Source organism: Protopterus annectens, chromosome 10.part0 (assembly GCF_019279795.1).
Source record: "Protopterus annectens isolate FY-2018-M chromosome 10.part0, PAN1.0, whole genome shotgun sequence".
NCBI classification, from domain to species: Eukaryota; Metazoa; Chordata; order Ceratodontiformes; family Protopteridae; genus Protopterus; species Protopterus annectens.
Window position 1 is genome coordinate 569,371,574 of NC_056744.1, and position 21,165 is coordinate 569,392,738.

The 21,165-nt window shown below is 39.6% G+C and overlaps 1 protein-coding gene across 3 annotated transcripts in view; it reads right to left on the reverse strand.

Moving 5' to 3' along the window:
* Nucleotides 1-21,165, reverse strand: part of ELOVL1 (ELOVL fatty acid elongase 1) — a 1,026,911-nt gene that overhangs the window by 633,644 nt on the left and 372,102 nt on the right. For all 3 annotated transcript variants that reach the window (XM_044085409.1, XM_044085410.1, XM_044085411.1), the window contains one exon: nt 5,082-5,181. The gene's annotated coding sequence lies outside the window, so the exon portion shown is untranslated. The remainder of the gene's footprint in view (nt 1-5,081; nt 5,182-21,165) is intronic.

Here is a 21,165-nt window from a genome sequence, read left to right on the forward strand (position 1 = left end):
TTTTTACTCAAGTTACCTTCAGTGGACCAACAATTACAACTCTAATAAACTGCTGTTTCTGTTTACTGTATGCTTTGTAATTGTCCAATTACTTCCTGATTTCATGTCACCAAGATCCATTTTCTGAAGACGAATTAGAGGGGTGAAACAGTTCTGTATTGGGGTGGGATGTTTTCTATAGTCTGCAGCAGATTTTATTACAAGGTAACTAGCATGTAGCACAATCAGACAGTAAATCATTACACAAACACAGCCATAATAAAGTGAAAGGTAGCAAAAGTGAGATGGAACAGTATGAGATTCTTAGTAAGATGTATAGTGCTTGACATACAGTCTTAACAAAACAAATGTAAAACTAATAAATCATTGCCTACAGATGGCTTTTACGGAGAAAACTAATCGATGTGCGATTCATCTCAACAGACCTACAGTACAGTATGTTTGTATATTACACCATGGGAATTAATGCTAAGAAAAACATTTAGAATAATCTGCAAATGAGGATGCAGTAAAGTGACCATTCCATAGAAGACAACTGTTTGCTACTGTGTAATAGAGTTGTGTATTATAGTGAAGTGTCTTAATGTTTACATTTAATTCCACAGAGAACCACTTCATTTTGGCTTCTGCTCATACTGGTCAGCTGTCCCTTATAAAAGTTTTGAATTTCTGGCAGGGTTGGCATAATGGTGGAGGTCTTTACTTCACACAGATACAAGGTATGGGGTTGGATTCTGACCTGCGCTTACTGACTACGCTTCTAATAGTCTGCAGACAGCCTAGTCTTTGAGCTAACTGCCACAGTGTAAGTAGAGGACTAAAGCTCCAACTTGTTAATTAGCTACTTCTGGTGGCAAAGGTCCAGGGTTTGAATCTTTCTACCTTCATTCACCTAGCGTGTGACACTGATAAGCCACTTAACCAAACATTGCTTTGAAGCAATATGAAATTTAGGTTAGGTTCTTTACTGGCCCCCTGGACTGCATGCCTACTAACTATGAAACAAGCTTTTTAGCGAAAGGGAAGAAAAAATATTAAAGCAATGTTTAAATAAGCTGCAAGCTGTATTTACAGACCTGTGTGGTGACATTTTTTAATGTACTTTCTGTACTTCTATTTCCATAAGTAGAATTACATGTAAAAATGTATCTTTGTATTTTGAACAATGTCCAGGCTGCAGTCTTGTAGCTTCTTTCACAATTGTGGCAGGACTGTGATCTACTGCCAGATTTGAACCTTTACTCAGTTATTACAGTGTTAGTAGTAAAAGTCTGCATAGTCTGGTGCCTTATCAGTGGTTAGATTGCAGTAGTATATGTATTGTGAATTCTGCTCCCGGAGTTGTGCTTCAGTACTTTTATACCTGGATAAACCTGTTTGAAAATGAATTCCAATTCCAGTTTACCTTGCTACTATTTTTCACAGTTCTCTGAATCTGCCCCACCACCCCCAGACATTAATTTAACCTAAAAGTTTCTGAAATTCTACCACAGGACTTCAGCTCTAGTTTGAATATTTTTCTCCAGCCCTCCCCACCCTTCTCTTGTGGTTTTAAATGGTTGTCTCTCGGGTTTCTACCCCTTATAGTAATCTGACTTCCGAAGTACCTCCCCTCTTTCATTATCATCTGTTGTGTAACCCAGGTAATTTCCCACAAAATGTTTTCCTTACATCCATAATACTAAGTGCCCACTCAGCAAACCAATAATCCACTTGAATAAACCTCCCTTACAACAACTTTTAATTTCTTAGCACAAGAAATAAGGACAGAAACTAAATAATGGAAGGACAAAAGCCCAACAGGGACATTTTTTAAATGTTTTTCTTAGAAAGTTGTTGTTCTTAGAAAGATCACCCCAGGGATCACGTCAGTTGCCCTGCTAGACAGGGGTCCAGGAAAGTAAATGTGGGAAGAAATAGCCATGGAATTGTTATGGCTAGGCTTGTATAGGCCCTAGGGCTGACAGCCTAGTACCAACCTATGAACCTATGTGTTGGTGTGCATTTTCTGAAGGATATAAAGTCAAATCCAAATGTAAGTCTTTATTTAGTGACTTCATTCCTCAGTGATTTGCCAGAAAAACACTGAGAAAGACCACAAAGGAGTCAAAAATCTGGGCACACTGTGAAAATCAGGACAGTTGAAAGGTATGCCCCTTACTACAAAATATCTCCTGCTCATTTTCCCCAGAGTTCCCATCTACTTGGCATCCTCAACACACACTGGGGGGGGGGGGGGGGTCCTGCTCCATCCCTGGCAGACAAGAGATTTTTTTGTTTTGCACTTCAGTTAAGTGCTTAGAGTGCCACTGCTAAATGTTCCCAATACTTGAAATTGCCTTACCAAGGTAGTTTAAGTTTAGTTGCAGAATTGCACTCAATATCTTTCTTGGTGTTATTACATCAAGATTTTAGCAGTGCCCTGTAAAGGCATAAATGAACCTAAAATAAATGCTACCTATAAAACTTCCTTTAGAACCTAAACCTATAACTTAGTGTGGCTAAAAACAGCCATTGTACAGAGATTAGCTACTATCATAACTTAGCACAATCTAGTGTGGAGCCAAAGTCCACAAGGAGACCTCTGTATAATCCAGTCCAACACATACAGCAGCCCACCCAAACACAGGTCCTGACAACATGGACATTCAATTTCCATACGTCTCTGTGGCCAGCTTGGTAGATATAGGCATCATGAAAAAATCTAATTGTCTCATGTTCACAGAAAGCCATTTAATCTTAAAAAAAAAAAAAAAAAACAGCAATAAAGAGATACACAAGCATAATTTCACTGGTGGCAAAAATCTTGCATATAAACAAGTTTATCAGAACACAAACACTATAAAAACATACCACATCTATCACACAAATTAACCTAAGGTGAGGAACTCAAAGTAATTCTTTCCACAGCTCAAAGACCTCCTAAGCCTGTAAAATTTAACACCAGTCCTCTGCAATACCTAAAGCCCTCACCAAAAGCAACACCATAGGTTTATATTACGTGATCACCCACCAAGGTCTTTATAACCCTAATCATGTCACACAACCCAGTTTTGTTCTCTACTACACTGGAGGACTATATGGTGGTGGTGGGGGGTGTTACTACGTTGGTAGACAAGGGTTGCATGTGTTATAGGATATGTCAGTTTGGGATTAGTTAATTACTGTCAAGTCTCTGTCCAGAGGCATGAGGATCAGACCAGAGATGAATTTACAATTCCCCATCCAGTAATCAAGGTCTCGCTTGAAAAGAGTCAGGGATGATTCTCTGCTTCACGTGGACAGGGAATCTATTCCACAGTGTGGGAATCCTTTGAGATGCACACAAGTAAAACACACTGGAGAGACCTAAGTGGCAGGCAAAGTTCAGGTCATTGGATCTAGTGTTCCTGGAGCGTTTTTTTTTTTTTTTTGTGGATGTGCAAGAGGTCCATCAGTGCTGGTCTGAGGACATCTTGTATACCAGACTAAAATTATCGCTCCGTAACCTGTAGACCACCATGTAAAGAGATAAAGCCTTAAGGTAATCTATGTAGGACAGGGTATTCCTACCCTGGATTCTCTTAGTGAGAAACCACTGACGGCATTCCAAATGTTGCAAGTAACTGGTTAGGTGCGTGCCAAAGGGGGCAGACAAAAATCAGAAATAAGTAGGGGCATAAAATAAAAGTAAGCAAATCAGATGCTCCTCTCCTCACTCATACACAATTGTAATTTATTTTTTCAGGCAAGGAGACTATTTGACATTAACAGCTGAATTAATCAGCAATGTGACAAAAGACTTTAATCACTTCAAAAATAAACCTAGAAACAACACTAACAGTGATACAAGTTGTCAACTAAGAATACTGTCAAGGTTTTATACCTACTTGGCCCAGGCAGTCTTTTGGACCAGTGAACTTAACCAGTTAACAAAAGTATAAATAAATTATATTTACCCAAAGCCAGGAAAAGACAGACCCATCTGCAGAGACTGCATAAACCCTTTCTTCTGCTGCTCTCAACTCAAGTGTTTTTTTTTTTTTTTTTGTTAAATATTCTTTTGACCTGACTCTACTACTCCCACTACTTACACAAAAATAAGCATTAAGCAGGCAAAAAATGTACAAAAGGCAAATAGCTTGAATCCAAAATGTTACACACTAAAGGCATACCTGCCCTGCTAAGAAAATAAAGAAAACAAGTAGGTTAAGTACCCTGCAAGTGTAAAGATCTGATAAAATGCCATTTAGAGTAGTAATGGTGTGTGTGTGTGTGTGTGTATATATATATATATATATATATATATATATATATATATATATATATATATATATATATATATAGTGTGCGCGCATATATGTGTGCATATATATATATATATATATATATATATATATATATATATATATATATGTGCGCGTGTGTGTTATGTATATACATATATATATACACACATAAGTGTGTGTCTGTGCGCTCGTGTATATGAATTCAAAACTTCATATGGTTGAGACCATAACATTGAAGTTTCGTAAGTTTGAAACTTGAATAAAAATAATTTTTTTATCAGACTTAATAGCAACGGGAACCACATTTGTGGACAGTCCTGATTGGCAGCATAGAGAAGTTAAGTTTTTTTTCAATCCTGATATACCATACGCTGTGGTGACCCCTAACCGGGAAAAGCCGAAAGACACAAACAAAAAACTAAAACAAGTAAAACTGAGAAAATGTAGTGTGCATATATGCAGCCTCACCTTGGTAATTACACTTGCACATTTCCTGCCTGCCAACACTTCAGTCAGGAGATGTAAAGAAAAACTAGGACAAGATGAAAAGGCCTTCCCTTTCCTTTTTATGACTTATACCTTAGAAAGCCACATCAAACAAATCAATACAATTAAACAAGAAGGTGAAACGAGCAATACACTAGAGATTAAAATCTTTCTGCTGGCTCAAATCCTACTAGTTGTTCATTTAGCCACCTTCACTATTTCCAGCAAAAATATCCTGTTAATTCTTTCAGTAAGGAGTCTCACATAGCCTGTATAAATGTGGCAACCAAACAAACTAGACAGAAAGAACCCTAAAAGCACTCTTACCTGGAGAATTGTGCTTTTCACTGAGGCCAGGAAGACGAGATCGCCTTTGAGGTAGTGCTGGTGTGACTTGCAAGTCTCTCTCTCAGCACTGCTGTCAGCTCTGTATAGATAAAAGGCAAGAAAGAAGTGAAGCAGCATGACGGCAGGGGAACTTACAAACTGGTACTGTACAGCACTCTTCTCCTCCCTTCCTTTCCCCTCCCATCTTACTGACTCACTCTTTAAACAGAGAGAGATCAGAAAACTGAGACAAAAGGTAACACCCTTCTTTGTTTACACTCTGAACATAAACATAGCAATTATACAGATTCCCAGACACACACACACACACACACACACACACACACACACACACACACACACACACACACACACACACACACACACACACACACACACACACACACACACACACACACACACACACACACACACACACACACACACACACACACCTAATTTTCTTAACAGACAGCTATTATTTCCTAGAAGGCACTGTGGTCTGTACAGGAGCTATGCCCCTTCAACTGGCTACCTCAAATTCCTAGCCTGCTCATTTTAAATCTCCTGTGACTTGCTTGCAGCTATTCAGAGAGTGTATTAGCACAGCATCAGAATGTTACTATAAAGCAAGAACAAGGAAAGAAAATTAGCTAATAGGCAGGTAAAATCCCTCAAGATAGTCAAACATGCCTGTTCCTCACAAAATACAATGAAAGCAAATGAATACAATCGCTCCAAAACCTCCTACTGGAAGGAATGGTATTTCACTGATAATCAGAAGCATTTTACACTCATATAGGGAACAGTTCTCTCTCTTTACAGTCTGGTATGTGAGCCTGTGTACTCACTGGTAGGGTGGAAGGTGAAAAACAAGAATTAAAACTGATGTACTGAAATATAGTGAACTGCATATACCGGAGCCAAGGTGGGCACTGCTGTTGTAGTCTTCACTGAACACAACGGAATAAGGGGTTAGCAATTAAAAAACCTGAAGACATCAGTCTTCAGACAACAGATTTTGTAGGCATCACACATCATTTATTGAAGTGTAGCGGTATCAAACGTCCATCAGTGAAAATTTGGCCAAAGGGTGACACAGCCAAGTTGGTAGGAACGCTTACAAAAGATGATTTTTTTGGGTGGGTCAAATTATTACAATACTTCACATCTTGCATCCTTTTACTAGGGGAGCAGGGGAGCCCACATAAGTTTGCTGTAGCATTCCTGGCTCTGGCATACGGAGAGATGGAGTCCCGACTATGGCCTAGATGACCGAAGTTCAACTAATGACAAACAAATGGCATATTCTCCATTGACGAGTCGTGGGGGTACCAAACCTAAGAGACTTAAACAGTGCATATGGCAGCATAAATGACACTAACAGCTGCTCCAACTCTGAACCAGTTCCCCTTCCCAATCTTTCGTTGGTGTGGTCTCAGCCCTTGTGTAGTACTGAGGAAATTAAAGTAAAATGGAGAAATAAGAGCAGACTACAGAAATTCTCGTAAGGAGGAGATCGTGCAGGGGACAAAAATTATAAAGTGCTTCTTAAAAACATCTCTTGGTCTTAGGCAATTAACTTTAAAAAACTGCCTTTGCTCTGCAGCTGTGAAAACTGTAGCATATCTAAAGTTGCCACACACATGCTGGCACATGAGTACAGGCAAGTTTTCAGGTTTAAAGGCTACAAAACAATCAGGAAATTTAAGAAAATAATAGCACAGCAGACAATGTGGTGGTGACATCTAGATGATGGTTGAGCATGAGCAATTACTGTATGAATGAAACTACAGACATTAAAGAACTACACGTAACCAATGGGCTAGTCAGAGACATTAAAAATGTATTATTGAATTAGTCCCACTAGGCACGCATTTACCTTCAGGAAAGTAAGGGATATTTATTCAGATACAGTGAATTCAGTGACACAGGGCAATGTCCCCTTTTGCCAAGCAATTGGGAAATTCCTCACACACTGCTATGGAGCACTGCAGGACATTTCTGACTGGGAAAAGTAGGCCCAAGATGGTGGAGGCCAGACAAAAGGAAGCAATGATGGGTGTAGATTAAGAGATACAAGTCCTGGTTACTACATTAATAGGAGATTGCATAGACGACACACCAATATTGGAAGGTAATCCAGATTCTGAATTCATCTCATGAACACTGAAAACTACATTTCCACCATACCTCTCAAATGCACTTCATTACGAGGAATGTATAAAAAGAATACACCAAAGGGGTAAGGTACCTCCAAGCAAGATACTGTACAAGAAAAAAAAAAAAAAAAATAGTAGGTACTCCACAACAATTGAAGCAAACCGCTTAAAATGACTGAAAAATATTTCTTTATTCCACAAAAGTAAGCTCTTTCACGTCTCCCAGGATGCTTCCTCAGACTTCAAAACAATTACAAAACATTCTGGATCATTTTAAATACCATTTTCTTTTATCATAAGCCAATAAAATATGTAGTAAAAGTCACATGATAAAAAATCACTCAAGAAATTAAAGCTGCAGTTCTTATTTAACTCTATGCATAAATGATCCCCGAGTGTGTGTATATATATATATATATATATATATATATATATATATATATATAAATAAAAGACATGAAAAAATATATATATTTATAAAATATGTGTAAAAACTATATATATATATATATATATATATATATATATATATATATATATATATACACACACACACACACACACACACACACACACATATACATACATATACACATACATACATATATACCAAAATACAAGTTCTGGTACAGCAAAACATCATAGGCTAAGAAATACAATTCATAATCAGTTTCATGAATATTTCACCAAAAAAAAGGAAGGGGGGAGAGGGGTGGGGGGGGGGGGGGAAGGACAAAGAAAATTATACATTTCCTTGCTTCTGTCAAAATATGTATTAACTTTTATATTCACTTTTATATTCACTAGGACTTAATGTTTCAATGCTCAATCAAGCAGGAATGGCTTCAATGAAACTCATTCAAGCCATGTCCCCTGTCAGCTTGTAATCTAATTATCCATTTCCCTTCTTTCTCTGTGTAGTTACTAATGTCGCCTAGCCTCTCTGTGGCATGTATAAACTCTAATACTAGGAACTTAAACATACGAGTTGTATCATTTTGTATGACATGTTTGGCTATGGCATTGCCATCATTCTCCCTATTTATGGCATAAACATGTTCCCTTATCCTTTCTCTAAGTGTCCTGTTGGTCTTGCCAACGTAGAAGCTTCTACATTTTTGACATATAGCCAAGTAGACATTTCTAGATCTACAATCAGCATAATGATTGAATTCATATCTAATAAACATGCCTAGATGTTCAAAGAAATTATTGGTAATGAAACCACATTGATTACAGTAGTGACAACAGAAAGTTTCTTTCCTAGAGGAAAGCAACCCCTTTCTGTTACTATTGTCATAGCACAACATCCTTTTTAGTGATTTTGTGTTTCTATAACTGAAACTGGGGTGTACGCCTACTAGTTCTTTTATTTGTTCATCTAACAATAGTATTCCCCAATTCTTCTTAATTACCTCTGTTATAGTGCTATTACTATTCGCATAGGGAATAACTAACCTCTTGGCTCCAAGATTATGATTCTTATGCACCATGCGGGAATAAAATTATTCCTCTTAATGTATGGTTGTCCTGCTTTGTCGCGTTCCACTTCTTGTAAAATTTTGAGGTCCCTATTGTGATGCCTCTTTGTAAAATCTGTCAATAATAGCTTCCCTATAGGCTGCATCTTCACTTGTTAGGCGAGAATATCTCATTGCTTGGTTCCTTACTATATTTCTATGTACATGTGGTGGGTGCATACGCTTTTGGTGTAGAAGGGCATTCCTTCTACATGATTTCCTATAGATTTCTGTGTTGATAATCCCATGTTCTTTCTCGAGTAATACGTCTAGGAACTCAATCCTATTATGAGATTTCTCACTTGTCAGTGTAAGGAAAGTAGTAGTTCCATTTATGTAAGAGATAAATTCATCTAGAGTATCCAAGTCACCTCCCCAAATGAGAAAAACGTCATCTACAAACCTCTTATAGTACTTAATGTATTTTGAAAACAATACATGATAAAGGATGCAGGTACTCTCCCAATATGCCAAGACCAAGTTCGCATAAGAATTAGCACATGGTGTGCCCACTGCTACTCCGGCAATTTGTAAGAAATAGCTTCCATCAAAAGTAAACACATTGTTACAAAGGATCAAATCCATCAGCATGGTAATTCTAATAATTTGAGTATTCATTAGTCCTTTCTGCATCAAATATAATCTCAAGTAGTCTACTCGGGTATCATTGGGTATACTAGTGAATAATGATTTAACATCTAGGGTAACAATATAGTCTGAATCATTCAAGCTGCCATTTAAATTATATGGTGGCTAGAGTCTCTAGGAATTGCTGTGCATCTCTTAAAATTGAAATAGTTGAATCTACTATTGGTCTTAACTATTTCTCTAAATAAATGGATATACTCGTCAGCCAGCCTTTTCCTGCAACTAAGGGTCTAAGAGGAGGATTATCTAAAGTTATGTATTTTAGGAAAACCTCTAAAGATCGGAACAAGTGGTTTCTTAATCAAAAAATATTTGTATAAGTTACTATCAATGATGCTGCACATTAACATATCAGATCTGCATGGACATTTTTAAAAATCTTGTCAAGTTCAGAAGTCATTAGACTCCTATATGTCATTTGATCTAACAGCATAGTACTAATACTGGTTTGGTAATAATTATGATCCAATAACAATCGCTCCCCCTTTATCTGCAGGTCTTATAACTATTGCATCATTATGCTGTAATTTATTCAATGCCAACTTTTCAACTGTACTTAAGTTGAAAAACTCAGGTTTCAAATTATTACTCCCTTGAAAATAATGTAAAAAAATCATTCATTCATACAGGCTTTCTCAAAGCTCTCCAGAAGTGGATGCAGACTAGGTGTGTACACAGGTTTCCTAAAATTAGGTACATGTTCATTCTCTATTAGTTCCATATTGCATGCCTAATGCTACATCCCTCGTAAAACATTTGATGTCTACTACTAAATCACTTACATCTACACACTGAGGGAATAAATGAAAGTCCCTCATTTAAAATGGATCTCTCTGACAGAGTTAATAGTAAACTTATCACAGTATGTATTAAGTCCTGTGTATGGGTTTCAGCATCTTTTTCTGGAACTCTAGTTGTCCGTCTGAGGTCTTCCTTCTTCTGCCTTTGTATTGTGGGCTCCATGATTGTCGGTTCGCAGAGCAAAACGGCAATGGAAAATGGAGTCCTATATCATTCCGATTTGATTGCTGGGGCGTACAATCCATAGCCGGCGAGGTTTTCCTTCTAACCACTGGCTCCCCACAGGTGGGTATTTTATTTGAATCAGTTCCTACGTGGCTCTCTACTCCTCTCGGCGGAAATGTCATGACATCGGAAGTAGAGGGAGCAGAAGAGCTGGGGCGCTCTGCTTTTATCTGTAGAGTGCTACGTGGTGTAGCCATATCTCTGGACCGGGTGGATTCCCTCGGCCAAGAGAAGACATTACCCCTGGTAAAATCGAGACAGTCTCTCTATTTTTTTTCTTTTTAACTTGCATCAATTTGTTGTCCATTGATGATAGAGTAGTCGATAATTCAGAAAAAAATTCTTCTTTCTGGATATGTCAGCATATAATTTAACTGTTGTTCTAAGTCATGAGCTTCTTTGTTTAGCTCTTCCTCTATGGCATTATATTGTTCAATTAAAAGTCTCATACAACCATTACTTGCCTCTAGGTTTAATTGTTGCCACTTAGAAAGCAATTCTGGATATGTGGAGCCAAAAGTTGGCATTTTTAAGATACGTAGACCCCTCGGAATTATTTTAAAGGAAATGCAGGCATCCATATGCTTTTTCTGCCATTGGATATTCTTAATTCTAACCAGAATGTCTTCCAATTTTCTCATTAGTTGCAGAGCAATAATTTCAACTGTCTGACCTTTATGCTTCATTGCTGTCCTTGCTAGTTCAGCATATGATAATCGTAATAATGGATAACCTTCAGTTGAAAAAAAGTCGTTTAAGACTTCTAGTTTCAGCATTCATAGTAGCAGTTCCATTTAAATTTAGTTGGGTTTCTTCCGTCATGTCCCCTGGTGTAGACAAATAAGTTTCCAATGTATAAAAAGAATACACCACAGGGGTAAGGTACCGCCAAGCAAGATACTGTATAAGAACAACAACAAATGGTAGATACTCCACAACAATCGAAGCAAACCGCTTAAAATGACTGAAAAATACTTCTTTATTCCACAAAAGTAAGTACTTTCGTGTCTCCCAGTCTGAAGTCCACATTCCACAGTGTTTCACATTGAAAAGATCTACCACACATTTGTTTTTAAGTATTTAACCAATATTCATGGTAAATAGTGAACAGTGTCAGATATAAGGAAGGATGACAATGCGCATGTATTTATACATATGTTAGCTGTAAGAAATTTCAGTTTTCTTGAAGCTATTTTTGTTAAAAATAAAACAGTCAGGAGACAGACTATGATGTATGTAAAGGAACAAGGAAAGTAAGACCTAATAAAGTTTTTGATAATTAAGGATTTGCAGTTGGAGTGAGGACACAAGTTGAATCTTTAGAGCTTTGAAGGAGCTTAAGGGAAGAATGAGAGTTTTGAGATTCAAAAACTGTTGTGCTATACGAGGGAGCTTTGATAGTATTGAAGTTATAACAGAAAGGAGTTAAAAAGGATAGAGAGAGTATTTAACTAGGAAAAAAAGAGTAGAAGGATGACTAACTTGAAACAGAGGATTTTATAGTACAACTGAATAGTGGCTGGTGTTCAAGCAGATATATGACAGTATGGGATTAGAGAAATTAAGACAGACAAAATAAGAAAATTAAAGACTGGTATGATTATTTTGTGTTTACATTGGGAAAAAGTTTTTTGATAACGAGGAGTATGTCAATTCAATTGAGAGCAGTTTTTTTGAAAGGTAGGGAGTACAAACTTCATTAAAGACAAAAATGCGATGCCAGTTTTATATAAATCTGTGGAAATAGAAGACAGGCAGAAAGATATTGAGAAAATTGCATGCAATAGGTGTAGAAGCTTCATGAGCAAAGGAGACAGCAAGACTATGTGGGAGGTCATGTAGGTTTGTACTAATTTCAGGAAGCAAGTGGAAAGGATGTAATTTCCAAAGAACTAAATGTTTTAGGTACTGTAAATGTGGATTTTGTCTCAGATATTTATTTATTTTACATTTGTTAACCGGGGGTGTCTGACTGAGCCAAAAAGGCCCTTTTTCAGCAGAGGGCCGAGGAGAAAAAGCTCCACAAAGAAAAATTACAGATGCATTTAGTTAGACATGATCAGTATGCACACAAATTACAAAATACACGTTTTTACAGTGGTATGTGGTACATCAACAGTTACAGTGGAGAACAAACAAAAATGTTAATTTAAAAATAAAGGTAATTAATAGATTTGTGGTGTACAGCTGAAATTTGGAACATAGGTAGAATACATACATAGTACACAGGTACAGTATATACATTACAGATTAGCCAGTGTTTGTGAGTAAGATTGAAAACTTATCAAGTACTCTAGATTTAGTATGCATACCTTTATCCACTTTCACTAGCCTGGGGAGCAATCATGGCACTGCCAACTTTGCTTGAGATGTTGCCTGATGAGGTCTTTAAAGGAGGCTTTGGATTATGCGTTTTGAATGCTAGTGGGGACAGAGTTCCATTTCTTAGCCTCTGAACTACTACACAGCGCATCTCCAAAGCTATTGTAGCTGTTGGTGACTTCTAGTAGTAGTTTGCTTGATGATCCAAGAGACCTTTTGGCAGAGTGATGATGTACTAGGTTTCTGAGGGCAGGACACTTATTGGGGAGGTAATAGATAGAATGACAGAGGCAGAGCTGACTAAGTTAGGAGGTTGGGAAGTTCAAGCCAGTGGAGCTGTCTCAAAGCAGTACAGTGATGAGTTCTATACGAGCAATTTGCAGCAAAGCAGGCAATTCTGTTATAGCAGGCTTCCATTTCGCTTAGTTCAGTTTTGTTGAGATTAGGCAGAATGGGAGATGCATAGAGTAGGGTGGATAGAAGTTGGGAGCGAGCAATGGCTGATCTTGTGCTGTTGATAAGAAATGGTTTGATACGATAGAGTGATCCCAGTTTGGCATGTACTTTAATAGTTAAGTTCAGATGACTATCAAATTTTAGGTGGGAGTCTATGATTATTTCCAATAGCTTAGCCTGTGCCATTGGAGTGATTGGAGTAGCATTTGTGGAGTAGATGGTGAATTAACTTAGTGTTTTTGTTAGAACTGGTTATAATCATAAGCTGAGTTTTCTCTGGATTGAGGATAAGTTGGGCTTTGGTAAATTAGTTTTCAATGTCAGAGAATGCTAGTTGAGTTGTTTGGAGGAGGGTGGGAATGTTTTGTGCAGCACAGATTAAGGTAGTGTCATCTGCATACTGAATGATAGATGCATGCTGTGTGGCGGTATGGAGGTCATTTAAGACTATGAACAGTAGTGGTCCTAGGATAGAACCCTGTGGGATTCCTATAGTTATGGGCAGCTGAGAAGAGAGACAATTTCCCATTTCACAGCTTGGTACCTGTCAGTTAAGTAGCTTTGGAACCAGATAAGAGTGGAATTTGATAGGCGATATTGGTTTGGTTAGCAGGATTTGGTGATAGAGACTGCGTCAAATGCTTCGGACATATCCAAAAAAAGAATTGACACCTGTAGGCCTTCATTTTTGAGATGGTTTAATGTGTGTGTGAAGCAGAGGGCTGTAGTGGTACTATGGGCAGGTCTGAAACCATGCTGAGTAGGTGACAGGATGTTGCTGTCTAGGAGATAGTTTAGCATCTGGGTATGGATGCATTTTTCTAGGATTTTGGCTGGGGGGGGGGGGGGGGGGAGTAAAGCAATGGGTCTGTAGTTAAGTTCAGTGGAGGTCCCGCCTTTATGTATGGGTGCAGCATAGGATATTTTCCAGAGTTTGGACACATCGTTTTCAACAATGTATCTGTTTATGAGAGTTGAGACTGGGACAGCAATAGCATCTGCTGTGAGTTTCAAGAAATAGCTGAGGAGTAGGTCGGCTGCTGTTGATTAGGTTTTTAGTTTGGAGAGCATGCTTTTGAAGTGGTGGAAACTGTTTTGTGGGTAAAGCTTGTATTAGTGTTATTTGTGTTGGGGTGGGGATAGTGAGGAAGGAACTGTCCTGTGATACTAAGGATAGAATTGAGTTCACAAAGTGGGAGTTGAATTGTGTTTCGATGGGAACTTTAGTGTCAGGGGTGGTCGGTCTGGGGGTAGCCTTTTGGGTGGATTTTAGTAAGCTGGTTTACACTTTTCCAAAATTTTTGGAGGTTGTGTTGGTTTTAGTTTGTAATGTTGTGTAGTAGGATTTTTTTGTCCAGTCTAATGCATTTTTTTGCATGGTTGCGCAGTTCTTGGTACTTAGGTGTAATTTTTTTTTTTTTTTTTTTTTTGACAGTAAAGCCAGGCAGTGTGTCTCTGGACTTGAGGATTTGTTTGGTTTCTTTACTGAGCCAGCGGTTTGTAGAGGTTCTAACCTTGATTTTGCACAACGGAGCGACAGTGTCTAGGTGTTGTAGAAATGTTTTGTTGAAATATGCTACAGCCCGGTCAAGTGGGATGGTTTTTAGGGGGTTCCAGTCACAGTTACAGAGTAAAGGTGTTGAGAACCTCAGGAGAGAATGTTTTTGTGTTTCTAGTGGATATGTAGTTAGTGGTTTTGCATATGCTTATTCTATTAAGTATATTATGTTGTGGCCATTTAAGGTGTCTGGGAGACTGCCTGCGGATGGGATACAGTATTTTTCATTTAAAAACCTGAGCGTCAAGCAAGAATTGTTCCTGGTGTAAGTAATGAATGCATGGCTACAAAAAATGGTTAAAATGAAAGCTGTGAAGATGATAGCTACACTTATGATAAGCAGAGATTGAGAAGGATATTACAAATTGGAGGATAATTACCATTGTATAATGTGGATTACAAGCTGTTAACAAAAACTTTAAATGTTAACCACGAATTAAAGACTATTCTATGAATTAGTACATGGAGTAAAATGAAAGTCGGTATTTTAAAGTTGCAGATCAGATTCTGGAGATGAGGAATGTAAGACAGTAACAAGTTATATAGCCAAGGAGTTTCATAATTTGGATCATAGGAAAGCTTGGAAGTATTAAGAAATTACAGGTTTGTGGAGTTTTGTTGCTTTGCTGAAAAAGTATGAGTAGTGGGTGAAAAATAGATAGGTGTGGGGGATAGAGACAAATATGAGCATATGACAGTGGTGCTATTTAAGTTGGTTTTGTTTGTAAATGAATGTAATTACTTACAGGATTGCTAGAAAGTTGAAAGATGCAAGGTGGGTAGTTGCAGAAGGGTTTTTCACTAACTGGCTTATCTGATGTATTCCTGAACAAAGACCAAGATGTGGATGGGGAGCTGTTGAAGGAAGTGGGGGAAAAAAGAGTGCATAGGACTGAGTATAAATGAAGCAGTAAATGTTGAGTTTAGCGGATATGGTTAAAATATACTGTACTTTCCACAAAGGAAGTTAAAACTTATGAAGTGCTGTTTTGAGGGGGAGGGTGCAGAGTACAGGAACAACTGACAGCAATAGACAAAAAAAGGGTAAAGCTTATGGAAGTTTTTTTCTTTTAATGATTTTTTTTTAGTATGAAGCTTTAATTAATGGCAGGATATTGGACAGATGCATTTACAGTGACTGCTCAAACAGAAAACAGAATTATTTTTGAAGAGTGGCAGTTGAGACTCTGTCCTAAAAGGCAGACAATTTCATTCAACAGTAAAGAAAAAGGAGGCATGGGGCTGTTGTGTGTGTTTTATTACACATTTGTTTTAAATGTAATAAAGAAAGTACAGTTTTGTACCTACCATAAATGTAGATGTCCGAACTGGATAGCATCTGCAGTCATAACAACTGGGTTGTCCTGTCGTCAGGCAGCCCTTCAGTCGGCCGGATTCCAAAGTCCGGGTCCGGCTTCGGCTGATGTCGCACTTCACCCGACGTCATCTCTGTTGGTCTTCGGGTATAAAGGCATCAGCCGACGCCATTTTCCTCAGTGTTTCTTGCCCCAGATGCCAGTAGCCCTCTTGAAGGCTAAAATTTAGATAGATGCCAATGTTTCCAAAAAGATAGAGGTAAACACAAAAATAAGCATGTATGCACATATATACAAACAAATACACCATAAAAGACTCCCCACCAGCTAGCTATTAGGAGGGTAAACACCCTTGAGTACCACAGAGGGAAGGAGGGAGGGTAATCCTGACTGCAGATGCTATCCAGTTCGGACATCTACATTTATGGTAGGTACAAAACTGTACTATGTCCTTCATGGATGCATCTGCAGTCATAACAACTGGGTAGAATACCATAGCCAACAAGGGAGGAGGATAAAACTAGATTATGGTGTGTTTAGGATCCCTTGCAGTACAGCAGTGGCAAACCCTGCTCGGGATCTGGAATATAGAGGCAAATTATAATGCTTGGCAAATGTATGCACGGAGGTCCAAGTAGCCACCTCAATAATGTCTTTGGTTGCCACTCCTCGTAAGAAGGCTGTGGTAGTGGCTGTTGCCCTTGTAGAATGAGGTCTTATGTTCTGTGGAATTGGTTTTCCATGGAAGGAATAACAGAATCGTATGCAATTTCCTATCCATTTGGAGATTGTCTGTTTGGAAATAGCTTTTCCTTCCCTTCCTGTTGCATAGGCTACAAAAAGTTGGTCAGTCTTTCTGCTACTTTTTGTTCTGTCCAAGTAGTAGCGTAGCTGTCTATGTACATCCAAGGTATGCAATATTCTTTCCCCTCTGTTTTGTGGGTTGGGAAAGAAGGTAGGAAAGTGGATTGCCTGGTTTAGAGACACTCTGGATACCACCTTAGGCATAAATGTAGGATTAGTCTTCATGGACACTATCTTGGTGGAAGATTAGGAAGGGTTGCACTGCCATTAAGGCCTGTAGTTCTGAAACCCTCCTTGCTGAAGTAATTGCCAGTAGGAAAGCAGTTTTCCATGACAGGTGTTGTAGGTCTGCTGTTGCTGCTGGTTCAAAGGGTGATAGTGTCAATTTTTCTAGCACAAAGTTTAAGTCCCAAGCTGGTAATGGTGGTTTCCTTGGAGGTTTTACATTCTTGATTCCTCTGAGGAACTGCCTGAGCAAAGGGCGAGAAAAAACAGGTGGATCAAAGCTGTATTCTGCTGAAATAGCTGATGCATGTATCTTGATGGAGGAGTAGGACAGGCCTGAATGAAGAAGTTCGGCTAGGTACTCCAGAATGTTAGGCATATCTATGTTTGACACATCTTTTCCTCTTTCAGTACTCCAAATGACAAACATTTTCCATTTTCCAGCATAGTTTCTTCTTGTTGAAGGTCTGCGTGCTTCAAGAATAATGTCTCTAACTCTTTGGGAAAGTTCTGGATTAGCTGCTGCTATGTGATGTTCCATGCAGTCAGTTGCAACGTTTTAGGTTTGGATGTATGATGCTGTAGTTGTTCTGAGTTAACATCAAAGGCATCAGGGTATTGGCCACATATTGTTCGAGACATGCTCCTCAGCAGTGGGTACCAGTGTTGTCTTGGCCAGTTTGGAGCTATCAGGATTATCCTTGGACGTTCTTCCTTGATTTTTAGTAATACCTTGTGTATCAAGGGAAGAGGTGGGAATGCATATGCTGTTAGGCCTTTCCAGCTGAAGGAGAACGAATCCACTTTCCATGCTAGTGGGTGGAATGTCCTTGTGCAGAATTTTTTGAGCTGGTGATTGGTAGGTGATGCAAATAGATCTGAGGCATTCCCATTTCTTTGAGATGGTCTTGAAGATGTCCGGTGCAGCTTCCATTCGTGGGCATCCGATGTGGTTCTGCTTAATATGTCTGCTAGAGTATTCTCTTTTCCCGGTACAAATATTGCCTGTAACTGGATGTTGTAGCTGAGTGCCAGGGTCCACAGCTCCAAAGTCATTCTGCATAGGGGTATGAATGAGTGCCTCCCTGTTTGTTGATGTACCACATGACTGTGGTGTTGTCTGTCCTTATCATCAACTGGCCCTCTGAGAAATGGTCTGAACTTTTGGATTGCCAGTTTTACTGCCAGCATTTCTTTTAGGTTGATGTGCAGGTGAAGTTGATCCTGTGTCCACAATCCTTGCACGCATTTGTCCAGCATGTGGGCCCCCATCCTAGGTCTGAAGCGTCTGTTGTGATGGTCTGGCTTGCTTGACATCTGCGAAAGGGTAGCCCTGGGTTTGACTGGCATGCCTGAGCCCACCATAGGAACTCCTGTTTTAAGCATGGAATTAGTGGGATTTCTGTTTCTAGGCTGTGTCTGTGTTGAGACCATAAATTCTTTAGGTACCACTGTAGTTTTCTCATATGTAGTCTGGCAAGTGGAACCAAGATTATGCATGATGCCATGAAGCCCAAGGCCTGCAGTACTTTTCTTGCTGTTAACTTGTTTAGTTTTGTTAGTGCCAAGAAGTAAAGAGGGAGTTCTTTTTGTTTTTCCTTTGTTAAGAATGCCATCTGCTTTACTGTGTCCAATTCCGCGCCCAAGAATGTCCTTGTTTGGGATGGTATCAGCCTTGACTTTTGTAGATTGACTGTGTATCCCAGTGCTTGCAGCAAGTAAATGACCCTTTGTAAATCTGTTGTCAGCTTGCTTTTGTTGTCCCCTTGTAGCAGGCAGTCGTCTAGGTATGGGTAAATTTGAATTCCCTGTAGTCTGCAATGGGCGATTACTGATGCCAGGCATTTTGTGAATACTCTGGGCAGTAGATAAGCCAAAGGGCAATGCTGAGAATTGATAGTGCTCTGATCCTGCAAGAAATCTGAGGTATCTTCTGCAGATTGGTCGAATGGGGACGTGCAGGTATGCCTCCTTGAGATCTAGAGTTACCAGCCAACACTCCTTGCCCAGCATGGGAAGAAGTTGCTGTAGGGTCAGCATTTTGAATTTTGGGACAATGATGTATGTATTTAAAGGCGGACAGGTCGAGAATTGGTCTCCAACTTTTTCCTTTCTTGGAACTAGGAATAGTCTGGAGTAGAACCCCTTTCCTTGCTCTGCTGTTGGCACTCTTTCCACAGCTCTCATGTTTGCTGACTGCATTATCTGTTGTAGAGCCTCTGTTTTTTGATTTGGCGGTAGATTTGGCATTCCTCTTTTGACTGGTAAAGTGTGGAAGTGGAACCGGTAACCTTGATCTATGGTTTGTAAAATCCACTTGTCTTTTGTTATATAGTGCCAGTTCTTTGAAAATAAGGTTAATTTTCCGCCTAGGGGAGCTGCTATTTGTTCCCTGGTAGGCGTATTTAGGGTTAAGTCACTGTGGTTGAATTGGTGTAGTGGCAGAGGTTGTGTCTGTGCCTCTGTTGTTACCTTGCCACTGTCGTCCTCTGTAGGCACCTCCCCTGGATTGGTTTCTGCCTCTGGAACGTCTATTCCTGCCCCTTTGAGGTCTTGTGGAGTCAGGAAAGGACCAATTTTTGGCAGGCCAGTTCCTGCTAAACCTTGGGGGTTGAACCTGCAAGAAATCTTTAACCGTTTGAACAGATTTTGCCTTTTCTTCCATTTTCTTCATAACCTGCTGGGCAGGTGTACCAAACAAACTTGTCTTATCCATAGGAGCATCTAGCAACTTAGCTTTAACATGATCCGGTAGAGCTTGCTCCTTTAGCCATGCATGCCTTCTTATCACTGTGCCAGTCATGGCTGATCTAAATGAAGCCTCCAGTGCATCATAGCCACATTTTAAGGAATGGTTACTAACCTGTTGTATGTTATTTACCATTTCTAATACATATTTCTTATCAAGAGATTCATCAGTGGTTAGCTTTTTAGTTAACTGATCAAGCATAAACTCTTGGTATTGTATCATGTGAAACTGACAATTTAAAGCTCTAGCTGAGAGAGTAGCTGAAGTGTAGACCTTTTGCCCCATCTGTCTAATGACCTTGCTTCCCTTTCTGAAGGAATAGGGTTTTTGCTATGGTCGGCTACTGCCTTGGGACCCTGGGATATAGTTTCGGGTCTGCAAGAGGGGCCTTGTAAAGGTGGTGATGAGTGTCTGGCACCCTGTAAAATCTGTCTGGTTTGGCAGGGGCTGGAGGTAAAGAATCTGGTGCGGAGCAGACATCATTGAAAGCATCATCCACCACAGAGAGAACAGGAGGTATAGCTAAGGGCCTGTGCTGTGGAAGGTGCAGAAAGGTCCTAAGTCTTTTCTGGAGTCTGAAAATCCTGTTGCTGCCATTGGAACTGCTCGCATGGCATGTAAGGTTTCCCCAAAGGAGAATTCTTCTGGTGGGGAAGCAGCTGGAATGGATTCTTCAGCATCAGAGTCTTCAAAATTGGAGAAAGGAGCCTCTGGCTGATCAGTTATGTCTGATTCATCGGCAGACTCATCAGAGGACACTGGCTCAGGGGGCTCTGCCCTAGGTCTCTTCTCTGGGGGCTGAGAGGCCCTGTCTGGGTGAGATTGAGATCCTCTAATTAATGAAATTAAATCTTCTGCCAGAGTAAGCATTTGAGAACTAGAGGAGGGCCTGGTTGTAGGGGGTTTAACAGGCACTGTTTTAGTAGTCTTTGCTGCTTTAGCCCTGGCGAAGGCCTTAATGGACATGGCTGCTGGAGGCCTAGCAGCACCACGTGCTGGGGTAGAGACATCCAAGTGAATGGTGTCTGATAAGTCAGTGGCAACCACCGTACTGGATAAAATTTCTGAGGCCGTTTCAAGAGTGGTAGCAGGGGCCTCAGTTGTAGAGATATTCAGCTGTACTTTGATCAGTTTTCTCGGTTTCGGCCGAAACAGAGACACTCGCGGTTTGCTTAACCATGGTTTCGGCCGAAACCGTGGACCGCGAGTGTCGGTCTTTATCTTTGCGTTTTTTGGCAGATTGGGTAGTCGGAGGATCCGACGGCATAATGTACGCAAAATCAGAACCGAAAAACTCT